The sequence below is a fragment of the Tamandua tetradactyla genome, chromosome 2 (assembly GCF_023851605.1).
Source record: "Tamandua tetradactyla isolate mTamTet1 chromosome 2, mTamTet1.pri, whole genome shotgun sequence".
NCBI lineage: Eukaryota > Metazoa > Chordata > Mammalia > Pilosa > Myrmecophagidae > Tamandua > Tamandua tetradactyla.
The window spans coordinates 173,632,188-173,652,807 of record NC_135328.1 but is presented as its reverse complement, the minus strand read 5'-3'; the positions used below and the strand labels follow the sequence as shown (position 1 = coordinate 173,652,807).

The 20,620-nt window shown below is 37.2% G+C and overlaps 1 protein-coding gene across 12 annotated transcripts in view; it reads right to left on the bottom strand.

Annotated features, from left to right (window-relative positions):
* LOC143674264 (BEN domain-containing protein 5) overlaps positions 1 to 20,620 on the bottom strand; it is a 1,810,590-nt gene that overhangs the window by 716,214 nt on the left and 1,073,756 nt on the right. The window contains exon 1 of one of the 12 annotated variants that reach the window (XM_077149731.1): positions 2,912 to 2,976. The exons of the other annotated variants lie outside the window; for them this stretch is intronic. The gene's annotated coding sequence lies outside the window, so the exon portion shown is untranslated. Of the gene's footprint in view, positions 1 to 2,911; positions 2,977 to 20,620 lie in introns of those variants that run through there. 12 annotated transcript variants of the gene reach the window in all.

Genomic DNA, 20,620 nt, shown 5'->3' with positions numbered 1-20,620 from the left:
ATGCACATTCACCTTGGACAAAATTTTCAACTTTTACATTAAAATTCTAGAAATCTCAGAAAAAGTATCTCTCCTTTGTGTAAAATATTTAGATAGAAAAGGGAACAAAATTCACTTAATTCCCTGGACCTCTGACCACATAAGGACCAAAAATAACATTGTGTGTGTGTGTGTGTGTGTGTGTGTGTGTGTGTGTGTGTTTGTAATTGTAGGTATAAAATAGATTTGGAATACTTATAGAAATTTATATAATAAAAATGAATAATCAGTAAATAAGCATGGAATCAAGACAAGAAATCATGGGTAGGAAAATGAAACAAAATTTGAAGCAAGGCTAGCTCTAACAAATGTGTAACTCAAGATCCTATGCGCTCATTAGAGAGGGATTTAAATTTGAGCTTCCTAGTAGCCAAAGCAAAGAGGGAACTATAACCAATCATATAATTCTTAGTGTTCATTAAATAAAAAATAAATCAGTTGCTTGGGGAAAGAATGAACCAATCACAATTTTTCCTGCTCATGTAACATGACAAATTTTTCCCATGCATTCATATTTTCTTACCATGTTTATAGTAAACTCATTAAAAGATTTCATAACACTATTTTTACAGAGCCCTTCAATGAAGGCAAGTGGCATTATATCAAAGTGCAATTTTGCACAAGCAACTCTATAAGGCAAAAAAAAACAAAAAACAAAAAAAACTCTATAATGACTCCAGATATGCATATCTCAAATTTTGTAGTTTTTTTCTAAGGACACGGAAAGTAATGAACTGTGCATTCTCAGGCAGGCTTCTGTTAATAATATTTCTTGCAATTAGATTTTGTTTACAATAGGACATCAGAGAGTTTAAAGTTTCAATCACTGTTAAATTCCCAGAAAAGATATTTTACTTTGGTAGTTCAAAGTATAGTCAGTCCTCAATTCTTACAGTCAATTAAGAGGCAGATTGATCTGATATGCTTTCTGGAAAATAAGAGATTAACAAAACCATGCCTAGGTAGATGGCCAAGGAAGAATATGTGTGTAGTATGGAAATTATCCATGGAAAAATATACAGAATCTTACCTAATACACTCATAATTGGCATAGAATTGTGGACTTTTTGGCTTTCAATTTTTAGTACAACACTATATTTTCTCTTTTAATTACAATTTAAATTTCACTGGAGTTGTTGGCTATTGTGTTGAGCTTGCCAAGGGCTTCTTTACACTTCAAAGAGACAAAATCATGAGAATAACTATAAATTCACTAAGGAGAATATTCAACCTGAGCTCTAAAATGCCACTTTGAGAAAAGGGAGTCTGGAAAAGTTCCCTGTTCAGTGATTGTGTTTTAATAAATAAAAAGGCAGCTGCTATAAAGAGAAAGCAGCATATGGGATGAAAACTCTACAAGTAAATTGGCTGCAGAACGTGCAGTAATCCCCATGGCATGTGCTTACTGGAGAATGATGGGACGTTTGTCAGCACACATAGAGCAAATGATGGGAAAAGACTCCCATATATAATTCATTTCTCTATCAAGTTAAATACACAAATACCTCAATTGTGAGTTGGCACAGGCTAAATATTTAAAAGCTTCCCACAGTGCTCCACGACCTCACTGTTGCCATTCCAAACAACACCAAGCAACAAGTATTTCCCTCATTCAGAGTCACTGACAAGCCCCTCTCTTCTTTTGGTCAAACAGCACCAGTCATTTTTTGCTGGTTGTTAGTGCTCTCATTGGCCGGAACTAATTAGAGAGAGACTTTAAGCTAGAAAAAAAAAATGCACTCAATTATACTCATAGGTGTACCTATGAGTATTTTTAAATGAGTTAGGTATAGGCTCCCACTATTCCCTAAAAACTTTTATCATAACATCTATTTCACTTCCAAGCACTTGTACATATGTGTGTGTATTTCACCCCATTCTAGACAGAAATTACTTGAGAAAAGTGACCTTTCCTTATTTGTCTTGGTACTTCTGCACATAATGGATGCTTAAAATTTTACTATTGTGCTGGTTTCAAACTATTATGTACCCCATAAAAGCCATGTTCTTTTTCCTAATCCAATCTTACGAGGGCAGACCTATCCTTTGAGTGGGATCTTCTTGATTAAGTTGTTTTCATGGAGATGCAACCCACCTAATTGTGGGTGGGTCCTTTTGATTAGGTGGTTTCCATGGAGTTGTAGCTCCACCCATTTAAGGTGGGTCCCAATCCACTGACTGGAGCCCTTTAAGAGGGAACCATTTTGGAAAAAGCTCGGAGCTGACACATACAGAGATATCTGGAGATACAGAAAGAAAATGCCCCTGGGGAAGTTGTTTGAAACTAGAAGCAGGAAGCAAAAGCTAGAAGATGTTGTCATGTGCCTTCCCATGAGACAGAGAAACCCCAAACACCATTGGTCTTTTCTTCAGAGTCAAGGTTTTTTTCTCTGGATGCCTTAGTTGGATATTTTTATGGCCTTAGAACTGTAAACTTGTAATTTGATAAATCCCCTTTATAAAAGCCTACCCATTTCTGGTATATTGCAGTTTTGGCAGCATTAAACGTAAACAACTATGAATGAATGGGTGAATGAATTAACAAAGGAAAAAAGATTTTTTCTCTTCACAAGAATATTTGATTTTTAAGTGAACATCACCCCACAATTCTTCATGTACAAATCTAATTAAATCATCATAGGTACATCAAGAATATTCTGTACAATATATTTTGTGTGAGGAATGTTTACATATAATCTATCATTTGAAATCTGATTCTATTTACAAAACTGTATTTCACAGGAACACTTTTTGAATCAGTTAATTATATAAAACCAGACTCATCTTCAAACTAAAAGTGTGTTGAATTCTCCATGTAGATTTGAAAAATAAGGATGAAAATTAGCCAAGTACATAGATGATGGCTTCTTACGACACATTGATTTCAAAATCACTCAGTTTTTGACCATGCACTGTTTTTCCAAGTCAATTCCTTCCTTTGAAAAGAAGACATTAAAGATATTAAACCTGATGATGATATGGTTTCTATAAATAAATAGATTTAAAGATAGTGTAAGTTATAAAGGTAGAGCTGTTCTCTGCATCCAGTAAGACATTGAAAGAATCGTAGAAGCAATCATTTGATTCCAAATTCAATTAGGGATGACAAGAGGAGGAAGACCAGGAAAGATAGTAGTTCCTATTAGTAATAATAACAAATATGATCATCTGACTATTAACAATTAATAGTTATTAAGGGCCTACTACATAATATGCGCTGTTATATTCATTATTATTAACATCTCCTTTTAAAAATTAGAAAACAAGTTTGAAGGGATTAAGTAATTTCCCCAAGGCCACACAGCCAATGGTAGAGCTAGAATCTGAATCCTGAGATGTCTGACTCCAAACCTGTAGCAGACTACACTGCCTCCTGACCAATATGCTCTACCCTGTGCTAGGAAATAACTGAATAAAACTGCTGCTCTCTTACCAGGGTCTCACAGACTGGTAGGAGAGGAAAATAAGGACCCAGAATAGGTCTGCCTCCCTCCTATGCTCTGATACAATCCTGAGGATTCAAAATCCAGTTAAATGCTTCAGACTCCCAAATGTATACCTCATATCCTATGTATTGAATTTCCCACTAGACATCTTTACATGGATGTCTACTGGGCATCTCGAACCTAACATATCTGAAACAGAATTCTTGATTTTCTTCTTTCAATTGTATTAACCAGTTATTCGGACCAAACATCTAGCTGACATCCTTAGCTCCTTTCTTTCTCTCACACATTCCATTAAATCCATCAGTGAGTTAATTTGACCCTACCTTAGAAATCTATCTTGAATCAAGTCAGTTTTCAGCAAGGGGCCTCTAGGATCCAAGCTCCAGCATTCTCTTCTTTGGACAACAGCAGTCACCTCCTTACTATCTCCCTTAAGTTACCATTTTCTTTCCCCTAGACCACTGCAGCAGCCTCTATACTCCCTTCTTTCACTCTTGCTCCTCTCTCTTTACTGCCCCCTTTAGTCTCCTCTCTATCTAACAGGGATAGTGATGTTTTAAAACATGCAAACCAGTTCACAACTCTTCCCTTGCTGAAAACTTTCTAGTAGCTTCCCATTAAAAGTTTAGGGAAAAATCCTAAGTCCTTACCATGGCTACATTCTGCACGATCTGACCCCTAGCTGTATCTAAGATCTCATCCTTACCACTTGCTCACCTACTCACTCTGGCCTTTTTGACATATTTTAAATAAGCCAAGTGTTTTTTTTTTTTAATCATTTCTGGGCCTTATTCCATACTTTTCCCTCCACCGAGAATGCTCTCCTATAGATTATCATATGGTTCATTCCCTTATTCCATTCAGATTTTTGGTTGAATTCCATACTATCTGAAATACTCCCTCTTCCATAACTTTCTATTTCTTTCCCCTACCCTACTTTTCTCACATTACTTATAAGTACCTGATATTATAGTATATATTTGTTTATTGTGCGTCTTACCCACTAGAATGAAAGCTTCATGAGAGCAAAACTTTGCCTGTCTTTTTCCACTGTATCTCCAGGATATAGAAAGTGCCTTGCACGTGGCAAGTAATCAATAAATACCTATTGACAGAATGCTTTTTCTCCAGGATCTAGCAAAAGGCCTGGCACATACTGGTAGAAGAATACTTATTAAATGAAAATGGACATGAGTACCAAGGAGTGGGGAGGAGGATGGGTGAAGGACATGTGTGGAGCCAGCCAGACCCAAGGTTTCAAGGCCATTTTTAAAGTCCTATGCAGGGGATGGTGGAGAGTCTAGGTATGAGGATAGATGAGTAGACCAAGGAGCAGGCTTACTTTGAAATCCTAGCCTTTGCAGTGTGGGTACTACTTGAGAATCCTACCCAGGTTAATGATTCCTTCTGGAAATATAGTATAGTTGGGTCTTGCATTGTTGGGGAGAGGATGGAATCTCTATTTATCTAGTCTGGCTTTTTATTTTAGTTCCCAGGCTTAGTATCCTTGCCAAGTAGTACCCAGCCTGGGCTTAAACATTTCTAATGCCAGAAAACTCACTTCTTCCTGTGAAGCTACTGCCATCTTTTGCCATCATTAAGGGTAAGAAAGTATTTTGTTCATCAGGTTAAAATGTCTCTAATCATAACTCCCACTCATTGGTCCAAGCTCAGGCCTTTGGGATCACCCAGAACAAGTTCACTTCCTTGTCATGATCCCTATTTCCTTATATGAAACATTTCTCATGCCTTTTAAGCCTTCACTTATCCTGCCTAAACAGTCCTAGCAACTCTTTCCAAAAGATGGCACAACAAAAAATGTCTCTATCATATTTGCCGAAGCTTTACCTTCTCCATCAGTTCTCCCAAATAAAATATTCTCCTTTCACAAAACAATGTGGGCACTGAAAAAGAAGGGAAGAGGAAACCAGCATTTTCTGAGCATCTATTAGGTGCCAAGAACAGTGCAAAATGCTTTACCCAACTTATTTTAATTTAATACTCAAAGACCTGGAAGGATATAGAAAGTATTATCCCCAATTTAGAGGTGATACAATTAAAGTCTAGAGAGTTGATGGAACTTGCCTAAAACTTTTAGTATTTGAACTGAAGCAATTTTATAATTTTGTGAAGCAAACAAACAAACAAAGGTTATACCACAGAGGTATAACCACATAGAGGTTAATACTGTCCCAGCAGGAAACTACATGGTACACTTCAACTAGCTAGCATGAGAAAGGATGTTTACAAAGGTACAGGCAGACTTAGAAAAACCAGGAGGGATAGGACAGTGCCAGAGACTGGTTACCATCTGGACTCAGAGGGGTGAGGGAAGGGAGTAGTTACTAGATCGTAGAAGCTGAAAGACTGTGCACTTTACAGCAGAGTCATAGCATTGTATACTAGCTATGACTTTCAGTCAAGGGATACCGCCAGCCACGTTGACCCCTCAGAGATGAAGCTGGAGAAATAAATCCCCCAACTTTACTTTTTTCCCCTCCTCTGACCTTTTGCTGTCACACTTGTTGAGGGAACCCTAATAGGTCAAGGGAGTCTGTTGATATGATCCATATTGGTCCACCTGGAGGTCGGGTAGAATACAGAATGCAAAACAGTGGAGAGTGCATTGGAAGGGACAAATAAATACATCTGTATACCCACTTAAAGAAGGTCATGGAAGGCTTTAAATAAACCTGAATTTGGATTACATTTCTTTGTCTAAATTTCTACATTTAACCTGCCAACTTTTGTTTTGTTCACTAAAATACTCAAAATAAGTGATTCTTTTAAAATGATCATTATTTTGCAATTACAGCCCAATTTAATGAAAATTATGTGCTTTTTTCAAATCAACTTCTCTGAAAATTCCTTTTTGGCACTTCATGAACATTGCGTAGTTCTTTCAGAGAATTTGTATATAGCCTTTTAAAAAAATTGTTTCTCTAAAACAATTAGAATTTCATTATTATATTTGAAATTTTAATATAGTCATTATAATGTCAAAGGAAACTTCTTTGAAACACATTAATATTTTCATACTAATGGAAATGCTATTATAATGTTAATAGACAAATGAGTTTAATCAATTATTTAATTCATTCATTAACTATATACTATCCCAAAACTCAAGGGAATGTAAAACAAACAACCCATTTAAAGCAAAACAAAAAGGATTATGCTTTGGAAACTTTCAATAACTTCAAGTAATTTTAATCTGGAATGCTTAATCCCATAAAAATAGAAAAAGCATAATGTGAAAAGAACACAGGCTTTGGAGTTAAAAGGATCTAGATTAAAGTCTCAGTTGCACAGCTGGCTAGCTATGATATTTTTGCAAAGTATCTTAAAATCTCTGAGCTTCCATTTCTTTGCCTGCAAAATTGATGAAATAATCTGTATCTCATAGGATTGCTTGAAGATTGACTAAACATTGATGATGCTGAGGAAATAGAGGGTAGTAGCTATTAATTTGTATTCCTGAATAAGGTGTCTTTTAGAAATCCCTGCCTCCCTTTCCACTGAAGGATTTCCTTTCCTCCACCTCTCACAAGCCCAGCAACTGTAGTTAGCCCTGAGCAAAAGTTCTTTCCTTCCTCCCTCCTAGGCCCTACCCACCATTCTTTAATCCCCAAGACAAAGGTTCCTGCCAAGCTAAAGTACTCCTGTACTAGACAATATCATGTGAATATTATGAGATTTTTATGAGAATAATCTCATGTCACTGGGGGGGAGGGGTGGGCAAGTCCAAATTCTGAGGCATAGTTTACAAGCAGGGAACTCTGATGAAGGTTTTTGATGAATTCCTGAGGAGAAGCTGACTGGTGGAAGTAGAGAAGGAAATTCTCCCTTCTGACTGCTAAAATCATCACTTCTCCTCTTAAGGCCTTCAACTGACTGGAGGAGATTTCTCTCATTGTTGACAGCAAACTTCTCAGTTGACTGTAGATGGAATTGGCCACAGATGCAATGAATTTATGATGAATTAAATCCATGAAATATCCTCACAGTAAAAGTCAGGTCAGTACCTGCCTGACCAAACAACTGGATACCATAACCTGGTCAAGTTGACTCATGAACTTAACCATCACACCCCCATCTCTAAAACGCATTGCTCCAAATTTTATGACAGAAAAGAAAAGAATGCCTCCAATGAAAGACAATGGAAGATAAATAATTCCCCAAATCTGATGTACTCTAAAACCCAAGGCAGGAGCAGAGAAACTGAAAATAGAAAACTTGAAATCTTCAATTCATGAAGGGTAATGACCTTATCCATTGGGCACACATGCTTGGCCAGGTTCTTCTCTAGGGAAGTTGTCAGCAAAGGGGAAGGTTAGATTTAAGGACAGAAGTATTATTATCATTCTATTTTTAGAGTGGTAAGAGACAAGATCAAAGTCAAACCAGAATTTGATTATGAGGGCCATCAGAGCATCTGTCAATGATGCTACTCTCTAAGAGATGTTCAGCATAACTGAAAGTATAACAAGATAATAGAAAACATGGCATGTAATAGAATTCTCTACTGTATGTGGTTAGAAGCAATGCCTTGAAAGCTGTTGAGGATAGAGGTATATGTAGAAAATAAGATACCCTTCCCCACCACCTGAGCTACAACAAATTTTTACTAATACTTTAGGTTTGCATTTTGCTGAGAGGGTTTGCAAAGATCATACTTGCCTGTACCCCTAACTATAGTGAACTCATCAAACTTGCCTCTACCTTTCCAATTCCTTACTTGAGCCTCATTTTTCTTGTGAAAAAAGGGAAAACAACATTTTAGGTTTGTTATAAAGATTAGAAAAATTGCATGTTAAATATCTTAACTGGTACCTGAACAATAACTAGTGGCTGACATGCTTTAATGTCATTTTTCTTTCTAGAATCATCATCAAACTACCTTGCAACTGTCTGTTTTCATACTTGTCTTTCCCACTACTAGGCTGAGCAACTTAAGGGCTTGGGGTTTCAGGGCTATTTCTGCTCACCTCTGCCTTCTCAATGCTCAGCACAGAAAATTCTCAAACATTTGTTTAAGAAATGAAAGAGTAAATGGTTCCTTCCTTCTTTGAACACTGTTCTAAGCCCAGTTGCTTGAAGCCACCTGAATAGTACTTACAAGAGTGGCAAAGGAGGCCCATTATAAAGATGACCTTCAGGTTTTGCCCATTAAAGCACCTTTTTCTTCTGCTACTCTTATTTCACAGAAAAAGAAATAAAATGAATCATCAAGGGGAAACACATGGAATCCTGGAGAGCCGAGATACAACTTGCACCTCCACAAATTGCCCTGAGGACATTAAATTGCAACTAATTATCACCAGTAATTAGGGCTGCTCTTCAGAAAGGCAGAAACAGTTTCCTATAGAGAACACCCCATGCTCCTCAAAGGAAATAATTCAAGTGGGACAAATATGACTTTCCTACCAACATCCTTCCCTGATGAGGGAACTCCAGGCTGCCTCAGTGACTGACCCAAAGACTTTTTGCCAGGACCAGCAAGAGACTACTGAGAAGAACAACACAAGGCATCCTTGAAAGTGTTCTGAAATTTAGGAAGTACTTTCATAGCCAATACCTTCCTAGGTGTTCACGCCACTCTTGTGACAGAAATAAGATTCGTTCATTCATTTTACACGTACTATGTGCAATTTATTCTTCTAAACACTTAATCCATGCCAGTAAACACACAGCACACAATATGTCTGCCTTTACAGAATTTGTAAACTCATGGGAGAGACACCATGATTTAGCCGCCTAAGACTCACTTCGGATTTCTGACGTCCAGAACTGTAAGAAAATAAAGTTGTGTTGTTTTAAGTTATTTTATGTGTGGTAATTTGTTACAGAAAGCAAGAGGAAAGTAATAAAATATGCGAGCCAATGCCCGAGCAATTGTACTACTATATCTGTATCCTACAGGAAGGCATACCTCCATGCACCAAAGACATATTGGATAGTTGCAATACTATTCTTACAACACTGTTCGTGATATTAAAAACTGGGAACTCTCCAAATGTCCATCAAGACAATAATGAATAAATAAATTTTGGAATACTCACACAATGCCATACTATACAGCAATGAGAATAAATCTATAACTATATGAAACAATGTGGATGAATTTCACAAACATAATACTGAATGAATGAAGGCAGACACAAAAAGTATATGCTATATGATTTACTTAAAATAAAGTTCAAAAACAGATAAAAATTAAGTCAGGATAATGGTTATCCTTGGGTAAAGAAGCACCAGTAGGGCTTCTGAAATAGTAGTGGTAATGCTCTATTTCTTGATCTGGGTTACATATGTATGCTCAGATTGTGAAAACTCCTCACACTGTATGCTTATATGTGCATTTTTATATTTGTATATTATATTTCAATAAAAAGTTTTAAAACTAACCAGAGTTCTTACTCACTTACGCACTTAGATTTCTAGAGATCACCTAGGAAGGTCACAAGGCCAGTGGACATTTGTCTAGGGTCCAGTAATTGGGGAAATCATTAGAAAGCTTTTGACTCTGGACAATTATTTAATGAGGTCTACTTTTTTTAGGTTTATAAAAAAGGCTTCCATGCCTACTACTTAGCATGTTCCTGTTACAGACCTGATTCTGTGAACACAATATTCTACGTGGTTGAAAAATTCAGCATGCTATGTGCTGTAGCAGTTATGAGAGTGGCTCTGTGACTCTGCAAGGCAGAGATGTAGTATTGTTGTGGGGGAGCAAACATGGGTCTAGGAGGCAGGGGATGTGGACTTGAAGTCTGGCTTTGTCAGTGACCTTTTGCAGTATGACAAGTCACTTTAAGTTCATCTGTAAAATGAATGGTTGTAGGGTTAACTACAATCTCTGAGAATTAAACATAATACTTGAAAACAACCATCTTCCATCATGGGCTAGGCCCATACAAAAGATCAGTATATAGGCAGGTATCTGAACAAGGAAAGATTTCACCCTTGATTTCAAATGAAGTGGAGGAGGTTGAATTATGTCTAAGTTCCTATTGTCTGGTTAAACTGAGTATGGAAGACACGAGACACCACCAGGAGGTCCCAGAGGTTGAATCGATTTAGACCAGGGCTGGATCAACCTGAGATGTGACAATAGCTGTGATTTGAGGATAGGAAGATGCCAGAAGAGTAAGATTAATCATTATATCTAAAGTAGAAGAGTGCTGTGGTGTAACCATAGCAATAAGTCAGGAAGCAGGTATTCCAAAAAGTATATGAGCAATGGAGCATAAGATAGGCCAAGGTGAATGTTTCAGGGCACAGGTTGTGAACAGCTCTCCAGGGCGAGGAGTTCACTCCAACTTAGCACTGGCTTAATGACATGAAGGTGGTCAGAAAGTTTAAAGGGATACTGCTGGGCAGGAGAAGCTGGGCCTTGAAAGGTATCAGCAGGGAGGCTTCTCTTTAGCAAACCTTTCCCAGGCAAGGCTGGAGATTGGGGCATGCTGCTTCTCTCCATGGATGACTTTAGGCATTTGCAGATAAAAGAAAAGTTCAAAAATCTATTTTGATACCTGGCAATATGCTACCCAAAGGTTTTCTGTTGTATTCTATGACCTTTCTGCTGTGTGCCTGTTTTGCTATTGATTTTAATTATGGAATATAATTTCCAGCATGAAAACTTAAGGCAGTTCCCTCTGGCAGGCCAAGCTCTTGCCAGAGCTTCCCAGAGGAAGGCAAATGGGAAAGCAGTATGGCTTAAAGCTATGTGCTATTTCTTACAAAGAACACAATGAGTTCTTTTCATATAAATGTCACTGCTTCAGTCTGATGCTTCTCTGCCACCCTATGAAGCATGAAGGGGGAATAGGAAATGGGAATAGAAATACTGCCCAGTTGCTGGACTCATTTCAGCAAAAACAAAGGAGCTTGCAAAGCACAGCCTGAAATCCAGGTATATAGTGTGTCCAAACTGTAAGGGAGGCAACAAGACTCCAAAAAATTCAAGTCTGAAAACACTTCTACCAGATAGGACACAACCTTGCACACACACACACACAATTATATTCTCTTGAGGCAAAGTGCATAGTGCTAAGTCATGGAATATGAATCTAGAAATGGGTGCTAGCTCCATACTCCACCCAAGTATCTCTAGGACCTTAAGTAAATCACTCAATCTCAGGCTCTCAACTTTTACCCTGCAAAATAAGAGGACTTGATTCAATAATTGTCCTCCACGCCAGTTATTATGCTGTGCAACTTCATTTAATTATAAGGACAAATCTTTCAGAAAAGCATTATCATTCAAGTTCCTTGGGGCAGGAATTCCCCATAATTCCATACTAGAATTTATGTGTGTACATGCCTGTCTCTCAACCTAGCCTGTGACATCTTCATGGCCAGAAGTGGATCTGATTTATCCCTGTGTTGCTGGGTTCCAGGGTCTGTCATAGAAAGGAACACACAAAAATAAAGGTTGCTAGAGATTAAACTCCAACTGACAGTTGACTTTTCTAGAGGACAATCATCTAGGAACAGTCATGAGAAGTTTTCCCTGTGCCTTCTTTGATACCAGAGCAGGAAGGCTCTGTGTGTCTTTCAAATGTATACACACTACACACACATTCTACTCTAGTGTGTACACAGAAACAGTCTTGAGTCAGTCAGGACTGATAGTGTTGGGAATTGGGTGCAGCCGGAGGGGAACTTGTCACAGATAGGGTTCCTCATGAAACATGGAGATTAGCACTCAGGATGTGTAATACAGAGTGCCTCTGGGATCAACAAGTCTGGAAAGGGGGTGGGGGGACAAAAGCAGAAGGGGAAGGAGTAGAAGTCAAACTGTGATGCAAGCCCTAGGACAGCCTTGGTTGCAGCTCTGGGAAGCTGTGAAGCAAGAATGGACTTTCAGAGTTGCCCCAACTTGGGCTGAGATGATCAGGCCTTTATATTTTTATATTTCTGCATAAATCAGTCACTGGATATAAAGTCCCTGGGAAAGGCCATGACCTTGGGATAGGTGGCTCTTTGGCTGAGGCAATTCCTAAAGAGGCTTACAACTAAAGGCTATCTGAGAGGAGCTGGGACAGCACATTTTCAGGGGTATTGAGGAGATGCATTGCAGTGTCCATTACAGATCTCAAGATCACCAATTTTGGAATTGGCAATGACTTAAGAAGCATACATTTTTAGCAACACTGGGTAGCTGTTGGTAAGGGATAGGAGAACATTTACTGGGGTAGAAGTCAGATCAGGCAGCTCAGGTTCCTGGAAGCTACACAACTTGGCCAGGAATCATAAGTCCGAGCTGGCAATAAATCAGAAAATATTTGTAGGATCAGGCAGGGCCCGAATGACACAGTAGACCCAGTTTCAAAGCCAGTAAATGAGAGAGCTCCTGGAAGTTAAACTAGGATTTTGGGAAAGAAGGAAACCATTGAATTCCTACTCTGTGCTAGCCATTTTACATAATTTATCCCTTTTATCCCCAAAACTCTGAGGTAACATGCTATATGTCACCAGTTTACAGACAGCAGGATACTGATGCTTAGAAGATTTCTACACAATGACTTAATCAGTAAGTGGTAGCAGAGCTGACATTCAAATTCAAGTCTGTGTTAACTCGAAAGCAGTTGCCACTTAGGAGGAGGAGCAACTGAAAGGGACGGGTATCCCGTAGCATTGAGAACACCTATCTGAAAGACAAGACGAAGACTCAAATGAAGAAAATTCAGAGGCTTGCAGATTCTTTGCTACTTTGTGTAAATCAACCATCTCATTGTCAAATAAAGGATGAATGACCTCTAAGAAACGTTTAAATTCTAAACATCACTATCTTAATCTATTGAAACTAGTATATGCTTCCAAATAAAACTACTTTATGTAGGATAATGGCTCAAATCACGGGTTTTGAAGTCAAAGAGACCTGAGTTCAAATTCCAACTCCTTAAGAGTGAGAAATTTAGTAGCTTTCTTGTGTGCAGAGGTGGTAGGAGGTGGTACTGTAGAAATGTCCAGAAAAATATGAGTGACACATAGAGTTCAAAGGGTCTTCTGTTCTATTTTCAATTTAGGGCTTTTACAACAGACTGACTTCAGACTGCCCCAATAAAAATCAGGAGTTCCCATATTTCCTCACAAGAGGACTCAATAGTTAGCTGAGAATCTGGCTGGAAGTTTGCCAGTGAGAGGTCCTCATGGTAGGGGTGGAAGGTCTCTACAGTGAAAAGCAGGAGGACAGACTCTCTAAGAGACCACATGAGGGGTGATATGAAACTATGGCTTCCAGAGAGGACTTCCAGGCCCTAATCAGCTGAGAGAGTGAGAGACCACAAACGGCACCAACCATAAGCTTTAGGAGCAGATGCCCTCAGAAGGCCAAGGACAGAGCTCAGTAGTCTATTCTCTGAGAAGCACCAGGAACTGCCTTTCACAGCCAATATCAAGAACTAAAGAACAACAGATGGATTAAAAACTCCAGTGTCCTGAGTCTTCTCACAAGATTAGTACAACAAGGTACTATTTTTAGGTGGAGTCAGGGAATAGGGGAAGTGGTAGAAATCTGAGACTGGGGAATTTTAGCTAAAGAACAACACAACATATAAAGGGACTGTTCTATTATGGCACAGTACTAAGTTTATTGGTTTGAACCAAAATTTAGTGTTTTAGTTATTCTTTTCAAGCTTTCCAGAAGATGGGAGCTCTGGAGGAACACCCAATCTGTTTTACAGAAAGGAAACCACTACATCTTTTCTGTGTGGTATGAGTACATTTTCTGGACTGACTAAAATATACAATAAAATAATTAAAACATTTTTTATTAAGGAAGTTGTGAGTTTACAGAACAATCATGCATAAAATACAGGATTATCATATACCAGCCCAACACCAACACCTTGCATTGGTGTGGAACAGTTACAATTGATGATAGCACATTTTTATAATTGTACAATTAATTTAAATATATGGCATAACTTAGAGTTCACTGTATAGTCTAGTTGAATAGATTTAAAAAAAATTTAATTCTCTTAACACATATACAATCTAACGTTTCCCCTATTAATTGTATTCAGATATATGTTTCAGTGCTGTTAATTGCATTCACAATATTGTGCTACCATCACCACTACCCATTATCAAAACATTTCCATCATTCCAAATAGGAACTCTGCACATTTTCAGCATTAGAGTCTAACTCCGCACCCCCACCCCCAACCCCTAGCAACCTATATTCTAGATTCTGACTCTATGAACTTGCTTATTCTAAATTTTCCAAAACACTGAAATCATATAATATGTGTGCTTTGGTTTCAGGTTTATTTCACTCAATATGACATCTTCAAGGCTCATCCAAGTTGTTGCATCTATCAGGACTTCATTCCTTTTTTAGGCCTGAATAATATTCCACTGGGTGTATATACATTTTATTTATCCATTTATTGATTGGTGGACAATTAGGTTGTTTTCATCTATTGGCATTTGTGAACAGTGTTGCTATGAATATTGGTGTGCAAATATCAGTTCAAGTCCATGTTTTCAATTCTTTTGGGTATACAGCAAGGAATGGGATTGTTGGCCCATATGAAATTCTATACTTAGTTTTCAGGGGAATTATCAAAATGTCCTCCACAGAGGCTGTATCATTTCACATTGCCACTAGCAATGAATGAGTGTTCCTATTTCACTGCATCCTTCCCAACACTTGCTATTTTTCACATTTTTAATAACAGTCATTCTAATGAGTGTGAAATGGTACCCTCATTTTGGTTTTGATTTGACTTTCCCTGATGGCTAATGATGTTAGACACTTTTCACATGTTTTCTGTCCATTTGCATATCTTCTTTGGACAGGTAGGTCTATTCAAATTCTTTGACAATTTTTAAACAGGATTGTTTGTTTTTTGTTGCTGACTTGAATAGACTATTTTTCTCTTTTGAGTGGTCTTTACCACCTTGTCAAAAATCATGGTCATAAAGGTGAACATTGATTTCTGACCTCTCAGTTCTATTCCATTTATCTATATGTCTGTCTTGTGCCAGTTTCATGCTGCTTTGATGACTTTGGATTTGTAATATGTTTTAAAATTGGTAACTGTGAGTCTTACAGCTTCATTCTTCTTTTTCAAGATGGCTTAAGCTATTTCAGGCTCCTTATACTTCTTTATACAAGCCAATGATTGGCTTTTCCATTTCTGCAAAGAAAGTCATTGGAATTTTTATTGGGATTGTACTGAACCTATAAATTGCTTTGGGTATTATTGAAATCTTAACTATTGTTTAGGTTTGCTAAAGCTGCTAGAATGCAATAAACCAGAAATGGACCAGCTTTTATAAAAGGGATTTACTAAGTTGCAAGTTTACAGTTCTAAGACTATAAAAATGTCTAAACTAAGGCATCTAGAGAAAGATAACTTGATTCAAGAAAGGCCAATCTGGGAAGGCACGTAGCTGGCATCTGATGGTCCTTTGGCTTCTGGTTTGAAACAGCTTCCCCAAGGGCCTTTTCATTCTGCATCTCCAAATGTCTTTGTGTTGACTCTGAGCTTTCTCCAAAAATGTTTCCTCTTTCAAAGGACTACAGTAAACTAATCAAGAACCACCTTGAATGGGCAGTCACATCTACATCTAGTCAAAAGGTTCCACCTATAACATCTCCATGGAAACAATCCAATCAAAGTTTCCACTCTTGAATCAAGAGTAAAAGAAACTTAGCTGCCCCCACATGAGTGCATCTGGAAAAAGGACATGGCTTTTCTGGGGTACATAACAGTTTCAAACTGGCCCAACTATATTTAGTCTTCCAATCCAAAAACACGAAGTATCTTTCCATTTAGATAGGTCTTGAAGGATTTCTTTTAGCAATGTTTTGTAGTTTTCTGGGTACAAGTCCTTTACATCCTTGATTAGATTTATTCCTAAATATTTGATTTTTTTAAAGTTGCTATTGTGAATGATTTTTTTGTTTTAATATTCCAAATGCTCATTACTTGTATACTTAAATACTTCTAATTTGGGGGTGTTGATGTACTCCACAACTTTTCTGACTTCATTTATTAGCTATAGGAGCTTTTTATGGATTTTTCAAGATTTTCTGTATATAGGAGCATGTCATCTGAAAATAGCAAAAGTTTAACTTCTACCTTTCCAATTTGGAAGTCTCTTATTTCTTTTTCTTGCCTAATTGCTCAGGCAAGAGCTTCCAGTACAATGTTGAATAAGTCGTGATAGTAGGCATCATTGCCTTGTTCCTGATCTCAGAGGAAAAGCTTTCAGTCTTTCACCACTTAAGGAGGATGTGAGCTGTGGGTTTTTCATATATGTCCTTTATCATATTGAGGAAGTTTCCTTCTATATCTAGTGTTGTAAGTGTTGTTATTAAGAAGTGGCACTTTTTTTTTTGTCAAATGCCTTTTCTGCATCAAATGAAATAACTATGTGATTTATTTCTTTCATTCTGTTAATGTGGCCTATTACATTAATTGATTTCCTTATGTTGAACCAACCCTGCATAGCAGGGATAAATCCCACTTCATTGTGGTCTAAAATAGTTTAATATACTGTTGAATTTAGTTTGCTAGTATTGTATTGAGAATTTTTTGCATCTGTATTCATAAAAGATGATGGTCTGTAGTTTCCTTTTCTTGTGGTATCTTTATCCAGTTTGGTATGAGGGTGAAGTAGGCCTCATAGAATGAGTTAGGGGTATTCCCCCTTCAATAGTTTGGAATAGTTTGAGCTGAATTGGAGTTAAATCTTCTTGGAATGTTTGGTAGAATTTCCCTGTAAAGCCATCTGGACCTGGGTTTGGAGGTTTCTGATTACCAATTCAATCTCTTTAGTAGTAACTAGTTTATTGAAATTTTTTATTTCTTCTTGAGTTCATGTAGGTAGTTTGCATGTTTCTAAAAAATTGTCCATTTCATTCATGTTATATAATTTATTGGCATACAATTGTTCATGTTATCCTCTTATAGTGATTTTTATTCCAGTGGCATTGTTAGTTATGCCCTCTGTGCTGGTTTGGCACCATCATGACCCCAGAAAAGTCATGTTTTAATCCTGATCCAATCTTGTGGAGCCAGACGTATTGTTTAGGGTGGAAATTTTTATTTGATTGTTTCCATGGAGATTGACTGACTCAATTGTGGGTGTGAACTTTCAGTTAGATTACTTCTATGGAGATGAGACAAACCCAATTGTGTGATTAGATAGAGATGTGACTCCATCCATTCAAGGTGGTCTTGATTAGATCACTAGAGTTCTTTAAAAGGGAAACCATTTTGGAGAAACCTCAGATGCAGATGCCTGGAGAACAGTTGTTTCAGAGCTAACACAGAGAGAGAGACCTTTGGAGATGCAGAAAGAAAATACTCTCAGGGAAGCCATTTGAAATGAGAACCCAGGAGAGAAAGCTAGGAGATGTCACCATGTTACTTCCCAGCTGACAGAGGTGTTCTGGACCCATTGACCTTTCTTGCGTCAATGAATCTTTTTCTGGATGTCTTACTTTGGACATTTTTTATGGCCTTAGAACTGTAAACTTGTAACAATAAATTCCCTTTATAAAAGCCAACCCATTTCTGGCATATTGCATTCTGGCAGCTTTAACAAACTCAAACAGCCCCTTTCATTTTTTAAAAACAAAAAACAAGAAATTTCCAAAAACATTTTAATAAGAAGTTCTAGAGCAGATTTTAAAGTTTGATATAGGTTACAGCTCCACATTTTTTTGTTTTTTCTTCTAGCTGCTGCAAGACACTGAAGACCAACAGAAATACCAATATAATGATTCAGCAGTCATACTAATTTGTTAAATCCTACCTTCTCTGTTATACTCCTCCTTCTCTTTAAATATATATATATATACATATATATATACAATAAATTTCAAAGTACATTGCAACAATTAGTTGTGGAATAGACTTCAGAGATTGGTATGTGTTACAATTCCACAATTTTAGGTTTTTATTTCTAGCTGCTCTAAGGTACTGGAGGCTAAAAGAAATAACAGTATAATGATTCAGTGCTCATATTCATTTGTTAAATGTGACCTTCTCTTTATAACCCCACTATCACTTTTTGCCTTTCTCCCACTCTCTAGGGGTATTTGGGCTTTCATTTTTGATTTTCATTATTCTATACTCTCTCTTTTATTGTCTGTCAGTCCAGTTAAAGGTTTGCCAATTTTATTGCTCTTTTCAAAGAACCAACTTTTTGCTTTGTTGAGTCTCTCTTGTTTTCTTTTTTTCTATTTCATTTTTCTCCACTCTAATCTTTTCATTTCCTTCCCTCTGCTCTCTCTGGGTTTAGTTTGCTCTTCTCTTACTGTTTCTTCCAGTTTTGAGGTTAAATCTCTGATTTAAAGCCTTTCTTCTTTTCTAATATAAGCAGTTAGAGTTACAAATTTCCCTCTTAGCACTGCTTTCACTGAATCCTATACGTTTTAGTATATTGTATTTTCATTTTCATTCACCTCAGAATATTTCCTAATTTTGTTCTTGATTTCCACTTTAACCCATTGGATGTTCAAGAGTAGTTTGTTTAGTTTCCATGTATTTGTGTAGTTTTCCATTTCTCCTTCTGTTATTGATTTCTAGCTATAATTCATTTGGTTGGAGAACATACATTGTATGATTTCAATGCTTTTGAACTTATTGTGACTTATTTTAACCCAACATATGGTCTACCCTAGAGAATGGTCCATGAGCACCTAAAAAGGTATAGTCTGTTTTCATTGGTTGTAGTACTTTCTATATGTCTTTTAGGTCTAGTTGGTTCAAAGCATTATTCAAGTCCTGTATTTCTCTATTGATCATCTGACTAGAAATTCTATCCACTATTGAGAATAGTGTGTAAAAGTCTCCTACTATTAGTGTAGAACCATCAATTTCTCCCTTAAAACTGTCAATACTTGCTTCATACATTTTGCAACAGTTCTGTTAGATATACACATATTTATAATTGTTACATCTTTCTATTGAGTTATCACTTTTATCAGTATATAATGATCATCTTTGTATCTCATAAACGTTTAGACTTAATGTCAATTATAGGTTGTGCCAGTTTAAATCTGTTGTGTACCCCAGAAAAGTCAAGTTCTTTACTACTCATTCAATTTTGCTGGGTGGGATCTTTTTAATTGTTTCCATGGAGATGCGACCCATCCAATGTGGGTGGTAACTTTTGATCAGATGGTTTCCATGGAGATGTGTCTTCGTCCATTCAAGGTGGGGCTGCTTACTGGAGTCCTTAAAGAGGGAACCATTTTGGGAAGAGCCAACAGAACCAACTGAGCCCACACAGCCAGAGACCTTTGGAGATGCATGAAGAAAACACCTCTGGGGAAGCCATTAAAGAAGCCGGGAGAGAAAGCTAGCAGACTTCACCATGTACCTTTCTAGCTGAGAGAAAAAACCCAAATACCATCAGCCTCCCTGTGCCTTCTTTCTCTGGATGCTTTAGTTTGGACATTTTTGTAGACTTCCCATAATTTGGACATTTTCATCGCCTTAGGACTGTAAACCTGCAACTCAATAATTTCCCTTTTTAAAAAGCCATTCCGTTTCTGGCATATTGCATTCTGGCAGCTTTTACAAACTAAAACGTAAGTGATATGAGTATAGCTATCCCAGCTCTCTTCAGGTTACTACTTGCATGCACATATACTTTTTCATTTTTTTTTCTTTTCTTATTTTTTTGCACACATATTTTTTCTATGGCCCCATCCCCCCTATGCTTTTTTGTACTTTTTACCCCTTATATCTTCATACATTATACGTCCAAAAATCTATATTTATCATTACTTTTTATGCATTTTTATTTTAGAACCTATAGAAAGTAATAAGTGGAGTCACATATGAAAGAACATACTACAATAATATTGGCATTTATAATTACCCAAATGATTATCTCTACCACAGGTTTTTATTTCTTTATGCTGCTTTGAACAACTATCTAGTGTTCTTACCTTTAAGTCTGAAGAATGTCCTCTAGCATTGCTTACAGGGCAGGTCTAGTGCTGATGAACTCTCCCAGCTTTTGTTAACCTGAGAATGTTTTAATCTTTCCCTCATTTTGGAAGAATATAAAATTCTTGGCTGGCAGTAGTTTACTTTCAACACTAAGTATTTCCATGCACTGCTTTCTTGCCTCCATGTTTTCTGATGCTAAAT